Source organism: Budorcas taxicolor, chromosome 3 (genome assembly GCF_023091745.1).
Source record: "Budorcas taxicolor isolate Tak-1 chromosome 3, Takin1.1, whole genome shotgun sequence".
NCBI lineage: Eukaryota > Metazoa > Chordata > Mammalia > Artiodactyla > Bovidae > Budorcas > Budorcas taxicolor.
In genome coordinates, this window is record NC_068912.1 from 54,645,138 (window position 1) to 54,663,558 (window position 18,421).

At 42.3% G+C, this 18,421-nt stretch overlaps 1 pseudogene; it reads left to right on the forward strand.

Moving 5' to 3' along the window:
* LOC128045567 (guanylate-binding protein 7-like) overlaps nucleotides 1-18,421 on the forward strand; it is a 40,283-nt pseudogene that overhangs the window by 13,023 nt on the left and 8,839 nt on the right.

Consider the following 18,421-nt stretch of genomic DNA (forward strand, 5'->3'; position numbering starts at 1 on the left):
TGTTTCTATATTTTCACACACTCAAGCTCTCAGGGAATCGAGAATTTGTGAAGAGTTCAAAACTCTTATCAGTGTGTACTTAACTCATTAATGGGCAGTTGACTTGCTATATATGTATTTTTATCCATAGCACACAGTGTGCAGAGGAATCCCTGCTTCTCATCATAATTAAACTTTTCATTTTTCATTGTTGGTAGATGGATCATGATTTGTCCTACTGCTACTATAGGAACCACATAGGGTTCATGCCTGCCAGCCCCTTCACTGAGCAGATGTTGAGGTTGAGTCCACTGGATTTAAGGGACTTCTCACAAGTCACACATAGAGGTGATCAGAACTGGGACTAAAACTAGACTCCTGACTCCATATCTGTTATTCTGTGTCTCAACCCTATGTTTTCAGACTTCCTCCATAAGAATCACAGCTGGACCTTCCCTTCTAACAGCTTCTTTCCATTGGATTTCTCCACTTTCCCTGATAGGACTTCACAGAGGAAAAGAAGGAAGTTTTCCTGTTCCAGAATGAAGAGGCATCTGTCAATTACTGTTAGGCTGAGCTTAAGTACCTTTCAGAGCTTTTGAGGAAAATTATTTCAGAAGGAATTTTCTTTGTTCCTGGAGGACACAATGCCTACTTAGAAGCAAAAGAAGAATGTTGAACAGGATTATAACCTGGTTCCCCAGAAAGGAGTTAAGGTGAGGAGTAAAGGGATTGGGAAAGGACAGCAGATTGCAGTCAGGAGGTGCTTGTTGGTTCCTTTGTTCCTGCTTTTTACAACAGCCACACGGAAAAACATAACCTTGTCGAGTTCCACTCTGTGATTGTTCAGAATGTTTGTCTCCTACTTTATCACTAGGAGAAAACACCCTAATTGCACCTTGCAACTACATAAATGGACTCTGGATTCTGTCCAAACCATGAGGATGAGTAAAATGCCTCATTGCTGCCTCATTTCCTATGCAAGAGACTTTATTAAGATAACTCATCTGAGGACATTGAACACTCTGTATGACAGATTTTGTGTAACGTCATTCATTAATTAATACTCATCAAGTAAATGTATGACAAGGGATTTCAACACCCATCACCTAGCAGAAAATTTTTCTTAATATAAGTGATTTCTCTTTTCCAGAGGAAAAGCACTTTCCAGTTGGGTATATGTTCTTCTATGAGTATCAGAGAATTTAGTATCATTTTAAAGATTTACTATTCACAGAAAGGCTCCTTCCTAGCTCAGTTGATAAAGAATCCACATGCAATGCAGGAGACCCTGATTCGATTCCTGGGTCGGGAATATCTCCTGAAGAAGGTATAGGCTACCCATGTCAGGTTTCTTGGGCTTCCCTTGTGGCTGAGCTGATAAAGAATCTGCCTGCAATGTGGGAGACCTGGGTTGGATCTCTGAGTTGGGAAGATCCACTGGAGAAGGGAAAGGCTACTCACTCCAGTATTCTGGCCTAGAGAATTCCATGGAGTTGCAAAGAGTCAGACATGACTGAGTGACTTTCACTTTCACTTATTCACAGAAAAGTAAAAAATAATAAACTGCAATCCCAATAGTGAGCTAAAAATGCTGTTCATAGTGGAATGCAAATATTCAAAGCTCTGATTTATTTATTATTGCTCTTGCTGTTTATTCATTAAGTTGTGTCTGACTCTGCAACCCCTTGGACTGTAGCCCACTAGGCTCCTCTGTCCGTGGGATTTCCCAGGCAAGAATACTGGAGTGGGTTGCCATCTCCTTCTCCTTCCCAACACAGGGATCCAACCCACATCTCCTGCTTGGCAGGCAGATTCTTTACCACTAAGCTACCTGGAAAACCTCTGATCTACTTATTATTGATATATAAATGTTCTCATTAACAGAACAGTATTGCACCTATTATGAATTGAGTTATTCACAGCCAATATGCCCAAATTTGTCTACAACAATAACTTTGATTATTTGGAAAAGGGTGTGGAATATGGGCAAAAAATTCATTCCTTCATATTATAGGTAAATTAAAAGTCTTAAAGAAATTCCTCTTCATAACAACAGAAAAAGAGAACACTTTATATTATTGAATAAGCAGTACCCAGTATGTGTGTATCAGTAGACTGAAATGACTAGAAAGAATAAACTCATGTTAATTATATATCTAAGCAAATGAGTCCTTTACCATTGCAGTTGTTAGCCAGTATAGAGCATGTTTCCTTAAGAACAATGATATCTTGTTTTCCATAAGCAGACAGGATGGCACAATTTACTATTACATGCTAAACTTTCTGTACTTTGCTTCAGAGAGTCAAACTCATGGTAAATTGGCAACTGAATCATCAATTTTTTTGATACATGAAAGAATAATCTAATGTCTTTCATCTCCCTGAGAAGAAATGGTTACAGCCAGGATTGAACCTATGTTAAGATTCCAAGGTGTCGAGGAGCCTGTAGATACAACTACCACATATCCAAGCTATTCCATGTTTGTGGAATAGTACAGGGTAGACTCCTGGAGTTGGTGATGGACAGGGAGGGCTGGTGTGCTGCAGTCCGTGGGATCACAGGGAGTCAGACATGACTGAGTGACTAAACTGAACTGAACTGAACAGGAAATTACCCAAAGTACAGGAAAACAGTAATTCAAAATGATATAGGCACTGAGATCTTCTTTGTAGCATTATTTATATTAGCCAAGATATGGAAACAACCTAAGTGCCAGTCAATGACTGAATGGATAGAAAAGATATGAGATATATATAGATATATATATATATAGATATATATATATAGATATATATAATACTCAGCCATAAATAGAATTTAATTCTGACATTTGTGACAACATGGATGGACCTGGACAGTATAATGCTGAATGAAATAGGTCAGGTGAAGAAAGACAAATGCCATATGACTTCACTCACATGAGGAGACCAAAAAAAAAAAAAAAAAAAGCAAATGAGCAAACAGGGTAAAACAAACAAACAAAGCCCTCATAGATACAGTGGTTACTAGAGGCAAGGGGGACCAGGGCGGAGGAGGTGGACAAATGGTGAAGGGGGTCAACTGTATGGTGATAGGTGACAACTAGACTTGTGATGGTGATTACTTTTTGTGTATACAGAAATCAAACTATAATACTTAACATGAAACTTTTGAAGTTAAAAAATAGGGAAAGGATCCTTGCCCAGTTGTCTCCAAAAAAAATTTCTAAAAAGGAGATGGATAAAAGGGCTTTCTTCAGGTTAGAAACATGAAGAATTCACCATCATTTACGTTTACCTGGCACACAGTATACAAGAATATTCACTTGTCCCTGGTATCAACGTTTTGGTTTGCTTGCCACATAAACAGTAGATTTTTTGATCAAAGTAAGAAGCTGCTTTCCTGGCATCAGTCCTATTTCAAAGCAGTCCTGCCCCTACTTTCATTTGCAATCTCACTTCTAATAACCATAGACTGCATTTCACACTTTTGTCTTAAAATTGACACCAGCATGCTCTTCACATTCATGAAGAAAGGTGAAGATAAATTTTAGAACTTACCATTTATAAAATGTTAATCAGACAAAACAAGAAAGGAAAGGCAAGGGAGGAGACAGGCAGAATTCATGCATTGTTGCCCAGGTTTTCTCAAATTAGAGTTAAATATGAACCTCTATGGACACACTGACTTATCATTTGAGCACCTGACACTAATTCCTTGAAAGCTTAGGTAAGAAATAACTTTTGAGAGCCCCCAAAATGGCATTGTGGAAAGACCCTGAGCTTACTTCCTCTCATGAGCACACCACACCACAAATATCTACAGAGCAGCCATCGGTGAAAAAAGACAGGAACACACCAGAATAGATCTTCTACAATTAAAGACATAAGGAGGAAATGGCAAGGAGATGGGTAGAAGAGGCAAAATCATATCATCAGATCCCACAGTCCCTGGGTGAGTGAACCTCCAACTGGAGAATAACTATCTTGCAGAGGTTCTCCTGCAGGAGTGAGAGTTCTGAGCCCCACTTCAGGCTCTTGAACACAGGGCTCCAGCACAAGGAAGATGAGCCCCAGAGCAAGTGGCTTTGAAGACCAGAAGGGCTTAGTTGCAGGAACCCCACAGAACTCGGGGGAACAGAAACTTCAGTCTAAAAGGGTTCACACAAAATTTCACTCACACAAGGACCCAGGGGAAAAGCAATAACTTGATAGGAGCCTGGGCCAGACCCACTGGCTAATTTTGGAGTCTCCTGGAGAGGCGGGGTAGTGATTGTGGCTCATCCTGAGGACATAGACACTGCAAAGTGAAAGTGAACAGGTTAATCATTTAGTTGTGTCTGACTCTTTGCAAACTCATAGACTGTAGCTCACCAGGCTCCTCTGTCCATGGGATTCTCCAGGGAAGAATACTGGAGCGGTTTCCCTTGCCCTTCTACAGGGGATCTTCCCCACTAAGGAATTGAGCCTGGCCCTCCCAAATTGCAGGCAGATTCTTTACCATCTAAGCCACCAGGGAAGCCCAAAGAATACTGAAGTGGGTTGCCATGCCCTCCTCCAGGGGATATTTCCCACCACAGATCAAACCATGTCTCTTACATTTCCTGCATTGGCAGGTGGGTTCTTTACCACTAGAACCAACATTGGGGTGGCAGCCATAATTGGGGAACTTTGAACCACATGAACACTCTCGGCAGCTGCCATATTGACTCTTTAGTGCCAAGATTTTGCCCTACCCAATACACTGAGGACAATTTAAGAGACCCCCTATACCATTAAGCTCACACATATTTGCATTGTAGTTTAGGGGTCCCAGAAGGATAAGAGAGAGTGGGAACAGGATGAGAATATAACTGAAGACATGATAGCTGAAATCTCCCTAACCTGGGAAAGAAAACAGTCACTAGGATGTGCAGAGTGTCCCATATAGGATGACCTCAAAGAGGAATACACCAAGATACATTGTAATTAAAATGACAAAAAATAAAGATAAAGAGACAATATTGGAAGAATCCAGGGAAAATAAACAAGTAACATACAAAAAAAAACTCCTATAAGCTATCAGCTAATTTTTCAGCAGAAACTCCACAGGCTAGATGAAAAATGGCATGATGTAGTTAAAGTGGTAAAAGGGAAAAACCAAAACCAAGCTCACTCTATGCAATAAGGCAATCATGAAGACTTGATGGAAAAATCAAAAGCTTTACAGCTAAGCAAAAGCTTAAAGGGTTCAATACCACCAAACCACCATGACAACAAATGATAAAGAAATTTCTTCTAGGCAAAAATGGCCACAAGTAGAAACAAGAAAAGTTATGAAATGAAAGGCTCACCAGTAAAGACAGACGTACAGTCAAGGCAGAAAATCAGCCACACACAAAGCTAGTATGGAGGTTACAAGACCAAAGTAGTCAAATGGTCTCTAACCACAAGGAGCAGTTAAAAGAGACACAAAATAACTAGATGTAAAACAGGCTATCAAAAACAGCAATCTTGAAGGGAGGAGAGTACAAATTCAGGGTTTTGAAAATGAGAGATCAACAACTTAAAACAATCACATATACATATAGCCTGGAGAAGGAAATGGCAACCCACTCCAGCATTCCTGTCTGGAGAATCCCATGGGTTGAGAAGCCTGGTGGGCCACAGTCCATAGGGTCACAAGTAGTTGGACATGACTGACGTGTCTTAGCATGCATGCATACACATAGCTTTTCATTAAAAAAAAAAAAAAGAAACCTCTTGGTAACTGCAAACAAAAAATCTATAATAGAGACACACATACAACATAAGGAAAAAGGAATCTAAACACAACATTACAGTTAGTCATCAAATCACAAGAGAAGAGAGCAAAAGATGAAGAAAGAAGAAAAAAAGACCTACAAAAACATTTCCAAAACAATTCACCAAATGGCCATAAGAACATACATATTGATCATTAAGTGAAAATATCCAAAACGCACCAACCAAAAGACACAGAGTTGCTGAATGGAAACAAAAACAAAACCTATGTGTATGCTGCCTACAAAGGCTCACTTCAGATCTAGAGACACACACAGTGTGAAAGTGAGTGTATGGAAAAGAGAGTTCGTGCAAATGGAAGTCAAATGAAAGTCAGAATAGCAACACTTAGACAAAATACTCTAAAACAAAAGAGAGAAAGACGCTACCTAATCAATCAAGGGATCAACCCAAGAAGAAGCTATAACAATGTTTATCCTTTGGCTCAGACAATCATCTGCCTGCAATACAGGAAACCCAGGTTTGATCTCTGGGTTCTGAAGATTCCCAAGAAGGGAATGGCAACACACTCCAGTGTTCTTACCTGGGTAATCCCATGCAAAGAGGTCTGTGGGTACAATCCATGGGGTTAAAGATGAGTCGGCATGACTCAACAATGAAACAACAACAAAAATACCCATGCCCCCAGCATAGGAGCACCTCAATATACAAGGTAAATTTTAGACATGTAACAGAGCAAGATGATGGAGTAGTTTGTGTCTCCTCACACAGGGCATTAAGTAGGCACTGGTGGGGGTCCTCAGACATCTAAGGAGACAGGAGGAAGCCCCTCGTGACCAGGTGAGACTTGGAAAAGAGGAGGAGGGAAAGTGGAGGCAGGGTAGGACCAGTACACCTGTGGGTTTTGGGGGTGTGGAGAGGCTCTGATGCTCATAGGGGCCCACTCACTGAAGAGGGATCGGTGGGAGCAGACAGGCAATTCTTTGGATCCAGTGACTGGAAGGGAACCCTGCCAGTATATCCTGTCACCCTCTGAGGCTCGGGCAAGTCTGTTGGGGTACCCTGCCTGAACCCCTACTCTCCTCTGCCCCCTCAGAGTGAAGGCACACTGAAGGGACTGGAGGGAATGGAGAGTGACCTTGAGGGATTGGAGGGAAAGGCTGCCAGAGACTCTCCTGCCTGCTCAGGCCTTGGCCAGCGTGATGGGGTCCCAGGCTTGAAATTTCAACCCCCAGGGCCCTTTCTGGGTGAATGGATCCTGGGCCAGAGCACCCCACCTTAGGCCTCTTCTAGCCATGTAGGTCCCCTCCGGGCCACACCCACCCTCTAAGGCCTTTCCTGGTGCATGGGACCCCAGGCCTGAAGTGCACTCCCTGGGCCCCCACCCACACCAAGGCCTGTTATGGAAATGTGGGTCCTAGCAGCCCGAGTGCCACCCTTGACAGGGCCTCCTGGCTGTGTGGGTCCAGGAGGACTGAGCACCACCCCCTCCAAGGCTTACTCTAGCTGCACCGGCCCTTGCAGGGGTGCCTGTGGAAATCTGCAGCCCTGATGGCCTGCACAGGCACCTGTGCTCAGAAGCAGCTCCAGGAGCAAACGCTGGTGAGAAAAGCACACACAGAGGTGGGCTGACACAGCAGGGCCAGAGAGCTGCCTAGGAGCCTTGGAGGCCTGCCTAGGGGCCCGGGGTTGGTTGTAGCTCACTGTGGGAGTAAGGACACTGAGAGAGAAGGCACCAGGGAATTTTTTACATTATTATTATTGTTATAGGTTTTTTAATCTTATTTTTCAGTTTTTTTTTTTTTTTTTTTGCTGTTGTGGTTCTCGTTTCTTTGTTGCTGTTTCATTTTCATCGTTATTTTTTCTAAAGTATGTTTGTCTGTTTTTTTGTTTTGTTTTGTTTTTGTTTTTGTTTTTTTAATAAATTCTTACTTTTACTTTATTTTACTTTACAATACTGTATTGGTTTTGCCATACATTGACATGAATCCGCCACGGGTGTACATAAGTTCCCAATCATGAACCTCCCTCCCACCTCCCACCCCATATCATCTCTCTGGATCATCCCCGTGCACCAGCCCCAAGCATCCTCTATCCTGTATTGAACATAGACTGGTGATTCATTTCGTACATGATAGTATACATGTTTCAATGCCATTCTCCCAAATCATCCCACCCTCTCCTTCTCCCTCAGAGTCCAAAAGTCCGTTCTACACATCTGTGTCTCTTTTTATTCTTTTCATTTTACCTTAGCTTTTATTCTGTGTTATTTTTCTTCTCCTTACTGCTTGTTGCTTTTTGTCTTTTTCCCACACAGCATGGCTTGCAGGGAGGGGCTTGGCTCTCAGGCCAGGGATTGCGCTTGAGTTCTTGCAGTGGGAGGGCTGAGCTCAATCCATTGGACTAACAAAGAATTTCAGGTCCCAAGGAATATTAATTGGTGTGAGATCTCCTGGAAGTCCTCATCTCTCCACCAAGACCAATAGATAAAACATGTTCCAGGGTTGGAAGAATCAATATTGGTCAGATAACTGTACTACACAAGGCAATCTACAGATTAAATACAATCCCTATCAAGTTACCAATGGCATTTTTCACAGAACTAGAACTAAAATATCTTAAAGTTGGGAAGGAGACACAAAATTAGTAAACAGAAATCTATTGCACTCAATACACTAAAAATGAGTCACCAGAAAGAGAAATTAAGGAAATAATCCCATTTACCATTCCATCAAAAACAGTAAACAACACAGGAATAATCTTACCTAAGAAAAGTGCTGCATTCAATATGCCAGAAATTTTGGAAAACTCAGCAGTGGCCACAGGACTGGAAAAGGCCAGTTTTCATTCCAATTCCAAAGAAAGGCAATGCCAAAGAATGCTCAAACTATCGCACAATTGCACTCATCTCACACACTAGCAAAGTAATGCTCAAAATTCTCCAAGCCAGGCTTCAGCAATATGTGAATGGTGAAATTCCAGATGTTTAAGCTGGTTTTAGAAAAGGCAGAAGAACCAGAGATCAAATTGCCAACATCCGCTGGATAATTGTAAAAGCAAGAGAGTTCCAAAAAAAATCTGTTTCTGCTTTATTGACTATGCCAAAGCCTTCGACTGTGTGGATCACAATAAACTACAGAAAATTCTGAAAGAGATGAGAATACCAGACCACCTGACCTGTCTCTTGAGAAATCTGTGTGCAGGTCAGGAAGCAACAGCTAGAACTGGACATGGAACAGCAGACTGGTTCCAAATCGGGAAAGGAGTATGTCAAAGCTGTATGTTGTCACCCTGCTTATTTAACTTCTATGCAGAGTACATCATGAGAAATGCTGGTCTGGATGAAGCACAAGCTGGAACCAAGATTGCCAGGAGAAATATCAATAACCTCAGATATGCAGATGACACCACCCTTATGGCAGAAATCAAAGAAGAACTGAAGAGTCTCTTGATGAAAGTAAAAGAGAAGAGTAAAAAGGTTGGCTTAAAACTCAACATTCAGAAAACTAAGATCATGGCATCTGGTCCCATCACTTCGTGGCAAATAGATGGATAAACAGTGGAAACAGCGACAGACTTGATTTGGGGGGGGGGGGGGGCTCCAAAATCACTGCAGATGGTGACTGCAGCCATGAAATTAAAAGATGCTTGCTCCTTGGAAGAAAAGCTATGACCAACCTAGACAGCATTTTAAAAAGCAGAGACATTACTTTGCCAACAAATGTCTGTCTAGTCAAAGTTATGGTTTTTCCAGTCATCATGTATGGATGTGAGAGTTGAACTATAAAGAAAGCTGATCACCGAAGAATTGATGCTTTTTGAACTGTGGTGTTGGAGAAGACTCTTGAGAGTCCGTTGGACAGCAAGGAGATCCAACCAGTCCATCCTAAAAGAAATGAGACCTGAATATTCATTGGAGGGACTGATGCTGAAGCTGAAACTCCAATACTTTGGCCACCTGATGCAAAGAACTGACTCTTTGAAAAGACCCTGATGCTGGGAAAGATTGAAGGCGGAAGGAGAAGGGGACAACAGAGGATGAGATGGTTGGATGGCATCACTGACTCAATGGACATGAGTTTGAGTAAACTCTGGGAGTTAGTGATGGTCAGGGAGTCCTAGTGTGCTGCAGTCCATAGGGTTGCAAAGAGTCAGATATGACTGAGCGACTGAACTGAAGGAGACAAAAGACATGTATCAAAATACCAGTATTTTTCACACATCTAGGAGAAAAATTTTTCAGTGCATATGTAAACAAAAGACCCTCAAAATCCAACTGGGGAGGAAGACTGAAGGTGGGTTTGTGAACTTGAGTGTAAAGGAAGTGATTTCGTTACTCCCATCTCATCTCATTTCCTGTCAAAGAATAAAAGGGAAAGAAAGAAAATCTAACAACTCACCTCTCCAGAAAAGGTCATGTGATTTAGACTTGATTTCCTCTCCTTTGGGGGCTTCCATGATAGTTCAGTTGGTAAAGAATCTGCTAGCAATGCGGGAGACCCCTGTTCTATTCATGGATTGGAAAGATCTGCTGGAGAAGGGATAGGCTACCCACTCCAGTATTCTGGCTGGAGAATTCCATGGACTGTATATTCCATGGGATCACAAAGAGTTGGACATGATTGAGCAACTTTCACATCACTTTCTTTCTTCTCTTTTTATCATCTCAACCCATAACAGGATGGGTGTAACATCCTGCTCCATTTTCTGTTTCAAAAGAGAAGCGTTTTCTCAAAACCAAACACAGGAGGGCCTCAGGAAACAAGCAAGGACAGCTGAGAAATTGTTTCCTGGCTGCAGAATACACACAAAATAAGTACACTCCTAAAATTTACTTAAAAACACTTTTTGGTTGACTAGAAAGAGCAATAAATACCCAGAATAGTGCCCACACTTTGGGAGGGGAGGCAGGAGAGTGTGGAGGGAACAAAGGATAAGCAGCCTGCAGGGAGATTTCCTCCTGCGGCTCAGCATCTCGGTTTGGACCTGAGGCAGCTGGGAGGCAGCAGCCTGTGCACCGTGTCCTGGATGGATGCTCCTCCTCCAGCATCCATCCAAGAGTGCAGAAAGGAGCCCACCATGGAATAAGGAAGTGTGCATCTTAACTCTTCTGAGGTAAGGGGGCTGAAGTCCTTCCTAGGAATGCATGACCCAACACCTACCTCTTCACAGAGGCACTGGTTGGGGCTGTTTCCCCTGCCCTTACCTCCCCGACTCTGACTGCATCCTGACTGTACAATTCTGGGCATTGAAAAAAGCAGAGAGAGTGGAAGTCCCATATTATACAGATTATGTAAACTCTAAGAGACAAACAAGATTATTTTTGTGTTAAAAATATTTAACAATCCATGGGGGAAGGATGGGAAGAATGGATAGTTAAGGAGTTTGGGACTGACATGTACTCAATGCAATATTTAAAATGGATAACCAGTGAAGTCTTACTATATAGCACATGAAACTCTCCTCAACATTACGAGGCAGCCTAGATGGGATGGAAGTTTGTGGAAGAATATGTATGACAGAATTCCTTCACTGTCCACCTGAAACTATTACAACATTGTTAATCAGCTGTACTCCAAGATAAAATAAAAAGTTTTAAAAAAATATTAAATATTCCACATACTATGAAACTGTATTATATGGAATAATTCAATCTTAGTCTCATTAATCAACTATAAATGATAGCTTTAAGGTCTAATCGTGTTGATTTATCATGCACTGTTTTTAATACCTTTCCCATATAAGAACTGCCTCAGAATCACTTTTGGTATTTCCTGAAAATAGAAGGATTAGAGTACTTTTAACCATTACTTCAGATAAGTCTCCTGAACAGTAGCCTTTGGAGAACGTTAGTCATCTGCTGTGTAGTAACATGATTTCATTCTACTTGGTTAGTTTTAAAGTGAAAAGTTTCTAGGTTTGGGTACCTCAGTATACTTTGAATTTTAAAAAATACATTGCAAACTCATGGACTCTTACACAAAACTTTATCAGTATTTAATCTCAGAAAGAAAGCCTACAATTCCTTTTGCTTATGACTGCTCACCTTAAAAATTAAACAGTTATTTTTCAAGTAAAAGTGGATTTATTCAAGAATAGCAGAGGAATTGTAATTCAGGAGTAGCAAGCTACAGGAAAGCCATGGGCAAATCTCACAAAGAAAGAGCATTATTTTATTGAGAAAAGGAAGGAGTTGGGAAAGATGATTTTGAAAACAAGTTCACTAGTAAAAAAATAAGAGGTCAGGGTGATGACCCATCCTCGTTCGCTGAATTGCTGGGGGAGACAATTATTCTAGGAGATGCAGTGTCCATCTTTTCCTGTTGGGGACTGTCATTGATGACTCCCTTGGTGAAGATTTTTTCCTTGGGGTCTGTAATTGACAGTTTTCCTTATAACTTACCTTCAGTCATACTGCATGAGAGCTGTCCTTTCTGGCATGCTGACTCCATTTAAGTGACGTTTCCCTTTATTAAGTTTCACGTAACATGGAAGTAAAAAGTCATTTTGTTCTCCCATCTCTGCTCCCAATCTACTATGCTGCTGCTAAATTGCTTCAGTCGTGTTCAACTCTGTGCGGCCCCATAGACAGCAGCCCACCAGGCTCCACCGTCCCTGGGATTCTCCAGGCAAGAACACTGGAGTGGGTTGCCATTTCCTTCTCTAATGCATGAAAGTGAAAAGTGAAAGTGAAGTCGCTCAGTGCTTTCCAACTCTTAGCAACCCTATGGACTGCAGCCCACCAGGCTCCTCCATCCATGGGACTTTCCAGGCAAGAGGACTGGAGTGGGGTGCCAATCTACTATGGGGGGGGGGGGGGGGGGGAAAGGCACATGTTAGAGAGGAATTCTGCTGAAAATATTCCTGTTTTTTTTTAAAGGTTTTAGATACCTTGATTATTTACAACTTACAGGAAACGTTAACAGATTATTACATCTTCTAACATGTTCATCGTTAAAACAGTACATTAATGCAGGAAATTTTCTTAAAATTTTCAGAAAGCCTATATGTTATCAGCTGTACAGCAATGAATCAGGTAGGAATGATTCTTTCTCCTACAACATTGATAGAAAATGGAGGCTTCCAGAGTTAAGTTTCTTTTATAAGGTCTCAACAGCAAACAAGTCACATGAACCCTCTGATTTGAACCCTGGCAGCCCAACTCCAGAACTAGGACTTGGACTTGGCCAGGCAGGTCTGAGCTTCTCCAGCCCTACTCTCAACCATCACCATCCTCCCTCTCAGCTGTTCCCACTGGATCTCCCCAGCCTGCTCATCTTCCTCTTGGGCTGTGTCCTCCCACTTGCTTGCAACCAAGGAGGAAAGTGTCACTGTTTCAGGCCAGAGCCAATCCTCCACTTTCACTCAAAAATTATCTTCCCCTTCTTGAGGACTCAATTGTAAAGCAATAGTTATATAGGATTTACTGTGAACCAGCATAATGTTATGAATATTATAAGTATTATGAGGTATTTAATTATCCTAATGACACTAACAACAGACTGATTTTTACCTTTAGCATCACCAGTTTATAGCAGAGAAATATGAGGCACAGGGAAATTAATCTTCTCAGTTGTCACATGGTTAATTAAGTATGGGAACATGTACATACTGGTTAACATGGTCTGTGAGGAGAGAAAAATGGACTGTCAAAACCCTCTGAGTGCTGTTGGTCTCTTGAGATCATGAAACACCTGATCATTGTGACAAAATCATTTTAAGTAGAGCCTGGCCCAAATGTGAGTTTCTGACATACCTAGGCAGACCTTAAAACACCCTGGTTGCTTGCATCTCTTCCCTATCAGCTTAAGTAATAATAAAAGTCTCATAATTTCAGCTAACAAACTAATTCTTACATGCACAACTTTGAGTAGCACAAACACACTGAGGGATGTTATATCTTCTGGGAAATCTAACCCTTTTATTCCTATGCAATTGCCCTCTTTATCCATGATCATTTTCTTGTTCTGAAGTCTACTCTGTCTGTCTTCCACAGTTTTCTTTGTTTAGTGTTAGTATGGTATACAAACCTGGGGATCTGGCAAAGGGACTGAGAATCCCCGGGGAATTTGACTTTGGAGGCCAGTGGTGAAACCATTTACCACAGATTGGGATGAAACACATGTGCTGGGACTTGAACAGAACAAAACCCTGCTTGGGACTTGAACCCAGGTGGCTGGGACTCAAACCCAGCCAAATCCCTGCTTGGGAGTTAAACCCCCATGGCTGGGACTCAAATCCAGAGAAAACCCACAGTACCTGGTTGTAGGACCTAGTGAAGCTCAGGTTCTTGATGTCTCATCAGACAAAGAATTCAGTGAGAGACAAAGTGATAAGTAAGAAGTGGATTTATTCAGATACAGAGAGAAACACTCTCCACAGACAAGAGTGTGGGCCTTTGCAGAGAGTGAATGAGACTACAAAATGTTGCATGATTAGTTTTCATACACTGGGTAATTTAACATGCTAATGCAGATGACACCACCCTATGGCAGAAAGTGAAGAGGAACTCAAAATGCTCTTGATGAGAGTGAAAGTGGGTAGTGAAAAAGTTAGCTTAAAGCTCAACATTCAGAAAACGAAGATCATGGCATCCGGTCCCATCACTTCATGGGAAATAGGTGGGGAAACAGTGGAAACAGTGTCAGACTTTATTTTTTGGGGCTCCAAAATCACTGCAGATGGTGACTGCAGCCATGAAATTAAAAGACACTTACTCCTTGGAAGAAAAGTTATGACCGACCTAGACAGCATATTAAAAAGCAGAGACATTACTTTCCAACAAAGGTCCATCTAATTAAGGGTATGGTTTTTCCAGTAGTCATGTATGGATATGAGAGTTGGACTGTGAAAAAGGCTGAGCACCGAAGAATTGATGCTTTTGAAATGTGGTGTTGGAGAAGACCCTTGAGAGTCCCTTATACTGCAGGGAGATCCAACCAGTCCATTCTGAAGAAGATCAGCCCTGGGATTTCTTTGGAAGAAATGATGCTAAAGCTGAAACTCCAGTACTTTGTCCACCTCATGTGAAGAGCTGACTCGTTGGAAAAGACTCTGCTGCTGGGAGGGATTAGGGGCAGGAGGAGAAGGGGACAACAGAGGATGAGATGGCTGGATGGCATCACTGACTCGATGGGCCTGAGTCTGAGAGAACTCCGGGAGTTGGTGATGAACAGGGAGGCCTGGCGTGCTGCGATTCATGGGGTCGCAAAGAGTCGGACATGACTGAGCAACTGAACTGAACCGAACTGAATGAGTGTGAGGATTATTCTAACTATTCTGGGAAAGGGGAAGAGATTTCCAGCATTTGGACCACTGCCTATTCCTTGATCTTTTAACAGTGCCTTGGAACTGTCATGGCATTTCTGGATGTGTCATTTCACTTGTGATTCACGATCAAGACCTAGTTTTGTCGGCCATTTGGTTCCATTTGATTCTAATCAGTGTATGTTGTGTCCTTGGGTGATGTCATTCTTTCAAAAGTTGTGTCCTGCCCCTTTCCCTCCTGTTACAGTGGGATTTGATTACAGCAGTTACACAACACTGGGGAAACAGACTCCTGGAGGGCACAAACAAAACCTTGTGTGCACCATGACCTGGGAGAAAGGAGCACTGACTCAAGAGACTGACCCAGACTTGCCTGTAAGTGTCCAGGAGTCTCTGGCAGAAGGGTAGGTTGAGAGTGGCCTGATGTAGAGTCATGAACACTGAATACAACAGTGCCTGCAGGCGACCTCATGAAGGAGGTCACCATCATCTTCATTCAGTTCAGTTCAGTCACTCAGTTGTGTCCGACTCTTTGCGACCCCATGAATCGCAGCACGCCAGGCCTCCCTGTCCATCACCATCTCCCGGAGTTCACTCAGACTCACGTCCATCGAGTCCGTGATGCCATCCAGCCATCTCATCCTCTGTTGTCCCCTTCTTCTCCTGCCCCCAATCCCTCCCCAAATCAGAGGCTTTTCCAATGAGTCAATGCTTCACATGAGGTGGCCAAAGTACTGGAGTTTCACCTTTAGCATCATTCCTTCCAAAGAAATCCCAGGGCTGATCTCCTTCAGAATGGACTGGTTGGATCTCCTTGCAGTCCAAGGGACTCTCAAGGGTCTTCTCCAACACCACAGTTCAAACGCATCAATTCTTCAGCACTCAGCCTTCTTCACAGTCCAACTCTCACATCCATACATGACCACAGGAAAAACCATAGCCTTGACTAGACAGACCTTGGTCGTCAAACTAATGTCTCTGCTTTTGAATATTCTATCTATGTTGCTCATAACTTCTCTTCCAAGGAGTAAGTGTCTTTTAATTTCATGGCTACAGTCACCATCTGCAGGGATTTTGGAGCCCAAAAAAATAAAGTCTGACACTGTTTCCACTGTTTCCCCATCTATTTCCCATGAAGTGATGGGACCAGATGCCATGATCTTCATTTTCTGAATGTTGAATTTTAAGCCAACTTTTTCACTCTCCTCTTTCACTTTCATCAAGAGCCTTTTAGCTCCTCTTCACTTTCTGCCATAAGGGTGGTTTCATCTGCATATCTGAGGTTATTGATATTTCTCCCAGCAATCTTGATTCCAGCTTGTGTTTCTTCCAGTCCAGCACTTCTCATGATGTACTCTGCATATAAGTTAAATAAGCTGGGTGACAATATACAGCCTTGACATACTCCTTTTCCTATTTGGAACAAGTCTGTTGTTCCACATCCAGTTCTAACTGTTGCTTCCTGACCTGCATACAGATTTCTCAAGAGGCAGGTTAGGTGATCTGGTATTCCCATCTCTTTCAGAATTTTCCACAGTTTATTGTGATCCACACAGTCAAAGGCTTTGGCATAGTCAATAAAGCAGAAATAGATGTTTTTCTGGAACTCTCTTGCTCTTTCCATGATCCAGCAGATGTTGGCAATTTGATCTCTGGTTCCTCTGCCTTTTCTAAAACCAGCTTGAACATCAGGAAGTCCACAGGTCACGTATTACTAAAGCCTGGCTTGGAGAATTTTGAGCATTACTTTACTAGCATGTGAGATGAGTGCAACTGTGTGGTAGTTTGAGCATTCTTTGGTATTGCCTTTTTTTGGGATTGGAATGAAAATGATGTTTTCCAGTCCTGTGCCACTGCTGAGTTTTCCAAATTTCCTGGCATATTGAGTGCAGCACTTACAAAGCATCATCTTTCAGGATCTGAAACAGCTCAACTGGAATTCCATCACCTCCACTAGCTTTGTTCATAGTGATGCTTTCTAAGGCCCACTTGACTTCACATTCCACAATGTCTTGCTCTAGATTAGTGATCACATCTTCATGATTATCTGGGTCGTGAAGATCTCTTTTACAGTTCTTCCGTGTATTCTTGCCACCTCTTCTTAATATCTTCTGCTTCTGTTAGTTCCATACCATTTCTGTCCTTGATAGAGCCCATGTTTGCATGAAATGTTCCCTTGGTATCTCTAATTTTTTTGAAGAGATCTCTAGTCTTTCTCATTCTGTTGTTTTCCTCTATTTCTTTGCATTGCTCACTGAAGAAGGCTTTCTTATCTCTCCTTGCTATTCTTTGGAACTCTGCATTCAGATGCTTATATCTTTCCTTTTCTCCTTTCCTTTTCAGTTCAGTTCAGTTCAGTCGCTCAGTCGTGTCCGACTCTTTGGGACCCCATGAATCGCAGCAGCCAGTCCTCCCTGTTCATCACCATCTCCCGGAGTTCACTCAGACTCACGTCCATCGAGTCAGTGACGCCATCCAGCCATCTCATCCTCGGTCATCCCCTTCTCCTCCTGCCCCCAATCTCTCCCAGCTTCAGAGTCTTTTCCAATGAGTCAAATCTTCGCATGAGGTGGCCAAAGTACTGGAGTTTCACTTTAGCATCATTGATCTCCTTCACAACGGACTGGTTGGATCTATTGTAACATACACCTTTACAGTTACAACATGCTCTGCAGCTCCAAATATGGTATCATTTTATTTTACAAAATAAGCATATGGCAATCAGACTAAGGATTTTTATACTATTCTAGCTGATTTTGCAACTAGAGAAGTCTGCATAGGGAATATGTGCCAAAGCACTTGCTCCTGGGGAGTCTTGGCCATAGGGCTTTGAGACTACATTCTGCCTGTCCTTCCTTTCTCCTCATTGCCATCTGAAATACAGATGGGATAGCCAAACCCTGATTCACAGGGTTAAAAGCGTGTAACAGAAACTGGTGACTAAGTGTAACTCTTGAGTTCCTTTTACAGAACAGCAGATAAGGGAACAGGTTGTTTGAAAACTCCTATTGTAACACAACAAAACTGGCTGGTACTAGGTCAAACCACTACAGCTCATCAGAATCTGTGCAGAAGAGACCAGCTTGTCCCATAGGTGACCCACTGTCATCACAGCCCCAAATTCACCAACCTGTTTCACACCAAATCCTCTGTATTTGCACGTGTCCCATGAAGAAGCATGTAACCATGATAAACATGTACAGAACATCAATTATCTCACTTTTCCTTACCATCAATCACCTTTCTCTAAGACCTAAGACCATTCTGCTTCTTGCTCCTATTAATATTCTAAGCACCTGTCTTCCTGGGAGGCAGACCTGAGACTTGTTCTCTTGCCTCCTTACTGGGTTGCCTCTGCTGCAAACCTTGGTGTCTCAGTGTTTTGGCTTGTAGCTCCTTGGGATAAAGAACCTGGTTCCCTAACAGCAGCAGTCAAACTTTTCACTTGCAG